This window comes from Apium graveolens, chromosome 7, assembly GCF_009905375.1.
Source record: "Apium graveolens cultivar Ventura chromosome 7, ASM990537v1, whole genome shotgun sequence".
Taxonomy (NCBI): Eukaryota; Viridiplantae; Streptophyta; class Magnoliopsida; order Apiales; family Apiaceae; genus Apium; species Apium graveolens.
Window position 1 is genome coordinate 193,191,659 of NC_133653.1, and position 8,593 is coordinate 193,200,251.

Consider the following 8,593-nt stretch of genomic DNA (forward strand, 5'->3'; position numbering starts at 1 on the left):
TCCACTAACTCCATTTGATAAACTAAATGACCTATAATACCTTGCATGCAAAATCTTGCTATTAGTGGGTGAAGGATAGAATAGTAAAAAGCAAAATCCACTACCATTTGAATGAGACAAAAGCTAGACTAAATACTCATTTCACCTCATTTTCTTCACCAACACATCACTTCACTCTCTTTTCTCCCTACTCCCTCTCGGCAGCGCCTAAACCCTCCCCTACCCCTCTCATTTTTCTTCCTCATTTTCTCCATTTTCTTACACCTTTCAACTCCTCTAAGCAAGGGTCAACTATATTTGGTTCTATATCATTATTTATAGTTAGTTTCCTAGTTGCAAGTGGCTAAAGCCAAGGGTTTAACTTTGATTCTTGTGAATCTAGAGTTGAACTCAATATGGCACATAAAACTTGAGCAAGAGATGGTCTTGATGAAGTGTTTTGCTTCTATTTTCAATCCATGATCTTGGCCTCAAGCATTCGGCAATGACTCTCAATGAGCCAAATGGATTTTGTTGTTTATGTGATAGTTTTGTTTGTTTTCAAAAAGAAACTTTGCATGTGACATTTATAGAACTTATGATCTTATAAGATGTATTTTACAAAGTTTCCATCCTTGCATGCCATGATTTTAACGATAAAAGTTGAAGTTTATATTTGCATATTGTAGTATAAGTGATATTTTGGATAAATGTGCTATGTGACTTAAATTTGAATTTTGAGCAATGCATGCCAAGGTTTTTTTATCTAAAATGCTAGTATGATATGTGCCTTGATAAGTCATGATAAAATCTAATAGCCATCAAGTTGATACCATGTATATTTAGTTCGAAATTTTGCTTGAAATCGCATATGTATAATTTGCTCTGCTATGCTCTCTGTTTTTGCCTCGGTAAATGGCTTATATGGATAGGGTTATGCTTGTATTTTTCCATCAAATGATAGTAAATAGGGTTATGTACAATTTAGGATAGATTTGTGGGGTTGCATGTTGTTTTTGGTGTTGAAATGAGAGTTAAGGTGGAAGGAGGTACACTAGGCATTATGTAGTAGAATATTTCACCATAAGTATAGGTTGTTTTAGGTGAGTTTTGGTAAGGCCTTGCTAGGCCCGAGTTTACTGGAGTTAGGACTTGAGTTGTACTTGATTTAAGTGTCTCTGATTTGTTGAAAAACTTGCAAATAGGTAGGTGCACCACACATTTCCGAGAATAACTTAGAACAGGGCAGAACTGCATAAGCTTGAACTTTGGTCGATTATAACCACGCCATAGGCTAGGCCTTCATGGGGCCTTGGCTTATATAAGTATAATGTATCCTTAGGAAGTTTAAAAAACCATTAGAATTAAAAATTGAGTGAGAAAAGTGAGTTATGTGAGTGAAAACAGGGTAGAGTGAATTTGAGGGAGACTGGACAAGTGTCAACTTTGAGCAGAGGCCTAGAGAATCCTAGGTGAGGCCTTGCCCTGAAAACAAGTCTGAGAGTTAGTTTTAGGTCTTAAAAATCCATGGGAATTGGTTTTGTTAGAAGGCCTGTTAGGTAATGAATCACACACAGAGGGGGGTGAATGTGTTTTTTCTGATTTTAGGCTTTTCTTGAAAGATAATGGTTGAACAAAGTAAATTAAATCTTGCATAAAAAAATGTTCATGCAGAAATTAAACTTGCACAAAATAAAGAACACAGATCTTCAAAACTCACTTAATTTTTGTACTAAAAATTAAGATGCTTTGCTACAAAATTTCTAAGCTCTTCGAAGTTAAAGAGCTCAGCTTCTTCTCGAGAGTGTTACAAGAATTTTGATCTAAATTGTTGATAAGTGGCATTTTATACCACTTAGAACGTCTTATAATGGCTTGAATTGATGTCTTGAAATCAAGTATTTTGTGTATTTGATGCGTTTTTCTAGTGTTTATGCATTTCAGGGTATTAATTGCATTTCGGGAGAGATTTCATCAATAATAAGCCTTGGCATGTGTTTAGCATTGTAAGCGGGAAGATAGGAGCAGATTGCACGAAGAAACGGGAGAAAAACAGTGCAGATTCTAGAAGCGTCTGAGCGCCCGCTCAGCAGAGCTTAGCGGCCGCGCAGGGATGGAAAATCAGATTTATTATTTTAGACTCCTGATTCTGTTTAACTTCCAACTTCTGAGTTAGCTAGGCATTATGGGACTCCTATATAAGTAAATTTCAGAGACGTTTCACAAAGGTTGGATCACAGTATTTATCGAAGAGCGAGGAGATAAGGAAGAAGACCGTTTTAGCACACCGCAATGAAGAGGAAGCATATTTTCTTGTGATTCTTTATTTCGTTGTAACGTTGGATGCTAGTTTTCTTTACTCTGAACCTATTTACTCTTGTGATCGTGGGGTCGTAACGGATTTACTATGGAATTCTTTAGTTAGTTGTTTAATACCTTAGTGTGTGATGATTGTATGATATCTAGTATTGGTTGTGCGTATTCGTCTTATGTGCGTCGCGAACATATAAGATAGGGTGTTAATCTCTTGTGAAGCGACGGTGGATCTTGAGATTTAGAACTTGCCATGCTAGCATAGGTTCATGTAAGAGTATACATGATTGTGGGTAACTCTAACCGTTTTATTCGTCCTGTATAATTAAAAGGAATAATTTGTGCTTAAATCATTATGTTGTCAATTTCTGTAGACATATAGGGACTCAACATAATTGATGCATATTCAACTTCTATCTTATTTGTGGATGTTTGGTAGAATGGTATTAGTACAATAAAAGTTGGCTTTTATCAGTTTCGTGTTATTCGATTAATATCATCACTGTTGAATGCTAGGGGTAATAACGATGACTATAGAAGGAAGTAGTAATGAAGTTGTGATCTCATGAGTGTTTTAATATTGTTAATTCAAGTGTTAATTAAGTGCTTAAGTCTAGTAGTTAATTGTAGTTAATAATTAGTTACTCAATTCTAAGTGTTATTGTTTTAACATTGAGAAGTAATCATACATTGGTGAGTGAGTGTAATTGAACATAATTAGTCTGAGTCTCTGTGGGAACGAACTAGAAAGTATTCTATATTACTTGCGAACGCGTATATTTGTGTATGTTATTAGCACGTGTTTTCGCCCTAACAAGTTTTTGGCGCCGCTGCCGGGGACTCGACATTTTTGTTTAGTTTATGTACTTAGCATCATTGGTCATTAGGACTCAGTGATTAAGACGTGTTACTTATTGTTTCTGGTTGTGTTTCAGGTACTTTAGCGAGCGTTTATGCAAACTCGTTCTCGTACTCGCAAGAGGACTTTAGATATGGCTGAGGAGACAGACGAAGTTCTTGATATTCCGGAGAAGATAGATTTTGAAGATTCGGATTCAAGAAGTGAGCAGAAAGAGCCAGTAATCATGGGTGATCGTATTGTTCCGGCAGATCCAGCTCTTATGAACTTTTCTCGGCCTAAAATTGATGACATTCAGTCTAGCATCATGCACCCGGCTATTGATGCCAATAACTTTGTAATCAAGTTGGGCACTATTCAGATGGTGCAGAATTCCGTTTCTTTTGGAGGTGCTGCGACTGAAAACCCCAACATGCACATAAGGAATTTTGTCGAGATCTGTAGTACTTTCAAATATAATGGTGTGACTGATGAGGCTATCAAGCTGAGGCTTTTCCCATTCTCACTGAGGGATAAAGCTAAGGACTGGTTACATTCTGAACCAGCTGGGTCTATCACTACTTGGCAAGATCTTGCGCAAAAGTTTCTGGTGAAGTTTTATCCAATGGCGAAGACTGCTGCTATGAGGAGTGCTCTTACTCAGTTTGTGTAGCAACCTACATAATCTATGTGCGAAGCTTGGGAGCGCTACAAGGAAATGTTGAGAAAGTGTCCACATCATGGAATGCCTGATTGGATGGTGATCACTGGTTTCTATAATGGTTTGGGGTCCAATCTCGGCCTATGCTCGATGCAGCAGCTGGAGGCGCCTTGTGGGCCAAAAGCTATACCGAGGCTTATAATCTTATTGAGACTATAGCTGCAAATGAGCATCAAAACCCGACTCAAAGGATGATGCCTGGAAAGGTAGCAGGTATTTTGGAAGTTGATGCAGTTACAGCTATTGCAGCACAGCTCCAAGCGCTGTCTATGAAGGTCGATTCTCTAGCCACCTATGGAGTCAATCAGATAGCTATGGTCTGTGAGCTTTGTGCAGGTTCTCATGCTACGGATCAGTGTTCTCTTGTTAATGAATCTGTTCAGTATGTGAACAATTATCAGCGACCGCAGCAGCCTGTGCCAGCTACTTATCATCCTAACAACAGAAATCATCCAAATTTCAGTTGGAGTAATAATCAGAATGCTATTCTGCAACCATATCAGCAAGGCGTAAGTAAACAATTCAATCCACCTGGATTACAGCAACCACAGCATTATGCTCAAAGGAAATCATATCCTCAACAAGGCGGTGCAGCTCCACCCTCTAGTGCTGATTTTGAGGAACTTAAGCTGTTGTGCAAGAGTCAGGCGGTCTCTATCAAGACCTTGGAAAATCAAATCTGTCAAATAGCCAATGCAGTGCTTAATCATGAACCTGGCACACTTCCCAGTGATACTGAAGTGCCAGACAGGAAGGAAGCTAAAGAGCAAGTCAAGGCTATTACCTTAAGGTCTGGAAAAGTTGTTGATGCTGAAAAAGCAAAAGAAGGAGAACCTGAAGTTGGTGATGAAGAAGCTAAGAAAAAAGGAGAAAGCGGTGGAACCAAGGAAGAATACTGTTGAACATACTCTGCCTGAGGGTAATACAGGGGAGAAACAGCTCTATCCTCCACCACCTTTCCCTAAGAGATTACAACAACAAAAGCTGGATAAGCAGTTCGGTAAGTTTCTGGAGGTGTTCAAGAAACTTCACATCAACATACCTTTCGCTGAGGCTCTGGAGCAAATGCCTAGTTATGCGAAATTTATGAAGAGTATTCTTTCAAGGAAGGTGAAACTGGATGATCTTGAGACCGTTGCTTTAACGGAAGAATGCAGTGTTGTGCTGCAACAAAAGTTACCTCCAAAGCTTAAAGATCCAGGTAGCTTCACCATTCCTTGCACTATTGGCAAGTTGTCTTTTGACAAGTGCCTTTGTGATTTGGGACCAAGCATCAATCTGATGCTGTTGTCGATCTTCAAAAAGTTAAATTTACCTGATCCAATACCCACCTACATGTCTCTGCAATTAGTTGATCGTTCTATTACATACCCATGAGGCATAGTAGAGGATGTGCTAGTAAAGGTGGATAAGCTCTTCTTTCCTGCAGACTTTGTTATTCTGGATTTCGAGGAAGATAAGAAGATTCCCATAATCTTGGGGAGACCTTTCTTGGCTACAGGCCGTACCTTGATAGATGTGCAGAAAGGTGAACTTACTATGCGGGTGCAGGATCAGGATGTGACATTCAATGTATTTAAAGCCATGAAATTCCCTAAAGAAGATGAGGAGTGCTTAAAAGTGGATTTGATTGATTCTGCGGTTACTTCAGAACTTGATCATATGCTAATGTCTGATGCATTAGAGAAGGCCTTAGTGGGGGATTTTGACAATGATGATGAGGATGGCAATGAGCAACTACAATATCTAAATGCTTCTCCTTGGAGGCGAAATCTAGTCATGCCATTTGAATCTCATGGTACTTCTGACCTCAAAAATGCTGAAGGAAAGCTCAAACCATCTATTGAGGAAGCACCTATCTTGGAGCATAAACCATTGCCTTAACACTTGAGGTATGCTTTTTTAGGTGATGCATCTACTTTACCTGTTATTATTGCATCTGACCTTTTAGGTAATGAGGAGGACAAGCTCTTAAGGATCTTGAGAGAATTCAAATCGACTATCGGATGGACTATAACAGACATCAAAGGGATCAGCCCTTCATATTGCATGCATAAAATTCTTCTAGAGGAGGGTAGTAACCCGACTGTTGAGCAACAGCGCAGACTTAATCCTATCATGAAAGAAGTGGTGAAGAAATAAATTCTGAAGTGGCTAGATGCAGGAATCATTTATCCTATTTCTGACAGTTTTTGGGTGAGCCCTGTGCAATGTGTACCTAAGAAAGGAGGTATCACTGTGGTAGCAAATGAGAAGAACGAGCTCATCCCCACTCGAACAGTCACAGGATGGAGGGTATGCATGGACTACAGAAAGTTGAACAAGGCCATGAGGAAGGATCACTTCCCTCTTCCGTTTATTGATCAAATGTTTGACAGGTTGGCCGGTCACGAGTATTATAGTCTTCTGGATGGTTATTCGGGGTATAATCAGATATGTATTGCACCAGAGGACCTAGAAAAGACTACCTTCACTTGTCCATTTGGCACGTTTGCTTTTCGCAGAGTTTCGTTTGGCTTATGTGGCGTACCGGCCACTTTTCAGAGATATATGATGGCTATATTCTCTGATATGATTGGAAATAATGTCGAGGTGTTCATGGACGACTTCTCCGTCTTTGGACATTCGTATGATGAATGTTTGAATAATCTTCGTGTAGTACTCAAAAGGTGTGTGGAAACTAATTTGGTGCTCAACTGGGAAAAATATCACTTTATGGTGCGTGAAGGCATTATTCTTGGGCATAAGGTCTCTAGCAAAGGTCTTGAGGTGGACAAAGCCAAGGTGGGAGTCATTGAAAATCTTCCACCACCTATTTATGTGAAAGGAATCCGTAGTTTTCTTGGTCATGCGGGTTTTTATCGGTGTTTCATCAAGGACTTTTCGAAGATATCTAAACTGTTGTGCAACTTGCTTGAGAAGGACGTGCCTTTTAAATTTGATGATGAATGCTTGACGGCATTCGAGACTCTCAAGAAGAGTTTGATAACTGCACCAGTTATTATAGCACCGGATTGGACAGAGCCTTTTTAGATGATGTGTGATGCGAGTGATTATGCGGTGGGCGCAGTTCTTGGGCAGCACAAGAATAATCTCTTTCATGTGGTCTACTATGCTAGGAAGACCTTAAATGGGGCCCAAATGAACTACACCACTACTGAGAAGGAGCTCTTGGCTATAGTCTTTGGTTTCAAAAAATTTCGATCTTATTTGCTTGGGACAAAGGTGACAGTATTCACTGATCACGCGGCCATTCGCTATTTGGTTTCCAAGAAGGATTCGAAGCCCAGACTCATTCGTTGGGTGCTCTTGCTACAGGAATTTGAATTAGAGATCAAGGATCGAAAAGGTACTGAGAATCAAGTAGCTGACCATCTCTCTAGACTGGAGAATCCCGAGTCTACTTCACATGATAAGACGTTGATCAACGAATCTTTTCCGGATGAGCAGTTGTTCGCAGTTCAGGAGGAAGAGCCATGGTTCGCAGATATTGTGAATTATCTTGTCAGCAATATAATGCCTCCTAATTTGACCACAGCTCAAAAGAAGAAGTTTCTGCATGAGGTGAAGTGGTATATGTGGGATGAACCGTATTTATTTAGACAGGGAGTTGACCAGATCATCAGGAGATGTATCCCATTCTGTGAGACGGAGGGGATATTACGAGACTGCCACTCCACAGGTTATGGTGGACATTATGGTGGTGAGAAGACGGTAGCTCATATTCTGCAAGCAGGTTTTTTCTGGCGTACTTTGTTTAAGGATGCTCATCAGTTCGTTTTAAGGTGTGATCATTGCCAAAGAGTGGGGAATCTTACAAGGAAGGATGAGATGCCGTTAAATGTGATGCTTGAAGTCGAGGTTTTTGATGTTTGGGGAATTGATTTCATAGGGCCTTTTGTCTCATCCTGCAATAATCAGTACATCTTGCTGGCATTCGATTATGTCTCGAAATGGGTAGAAGTCAAAGCTCTACCGACGAATGATGTAAAGGTAGTGTTGAATTTTCTTCATAAACAGATTTTCACAAGGTTTGGAACGCCACGAGTGATCATAAGTGATGAAGGGTCGCATTTCTGCAACCGTAAGTTCACTTCTATGATGCAGCGCTATAATGTGAATCATCGTGTTACTACTGCCTATCATCCACAAACTAATGGTCAAGCGGAAGTGTCTAACAGAGAGATCAAGCGCATTCTAGAGAAGGTTGTTTGTCCGTCAAGGAAGGATTGGTCTTTAAAGCTCGATGAAGCTGTGTGGGCTTACAGAACAACATATAAGACTCCACTTGGGTTGTTTCAACTTTTGTATGGTAAGGGATGTCATTTACCTGCGGAGCTTGAGCATAAGGCCTATTGGGCGTTGAAGAAGTTGAACCTGGATCTAGATGCAGCTGGAAATAAGCGAATGCTTCAGCTAAATGAACTTCATGAATTTCGACTCCAAGCGTACGAGAACAACAAAGTGTACAAGGAAAAAGTGAAAAGGTGGCACGACAGGAAGTTATATCCTAAGTAATTTGTGCCGGGACATCAAGTTCTTTTATTCAACTCTTGTCTCCGACTTTTTCCTGGGAAGTTGAAATTAAGGTGGTCAGGACCTTTTATTGTCAAAACTGTGTTTCCGCATGGAGCGGTGGAGATTTTTTAGAATGATCCGGACCAAGCATTGAAGGTTAATGGTCAGCGTTTGAAGCATTACTATGGAGACACGGCAAACCGGGAAGTGGTTAGTGCCATTTT

At 40.0% G+C, this 8,593-nt stretch overlaps 1 non-coding gene across 1 annotated transcript; it reads right to left on the bottom strand.

The window, feature by feature from the left end:
- Positions 1–3,770: 3,770 nt before the first annotated feature.
- On the bottom strand, positions 3,771–3,877 carry LOC141675941 (small nucleolar RNA R71). Its single transcript, XR_012556564.1, has one exon. It is a non-coding gene; the product is annotated as a small nucleolar RNA R71 (small nucleolar RNA).
- Positions 3,878–8,593: the final 4,716 nt, after the last annotated feature.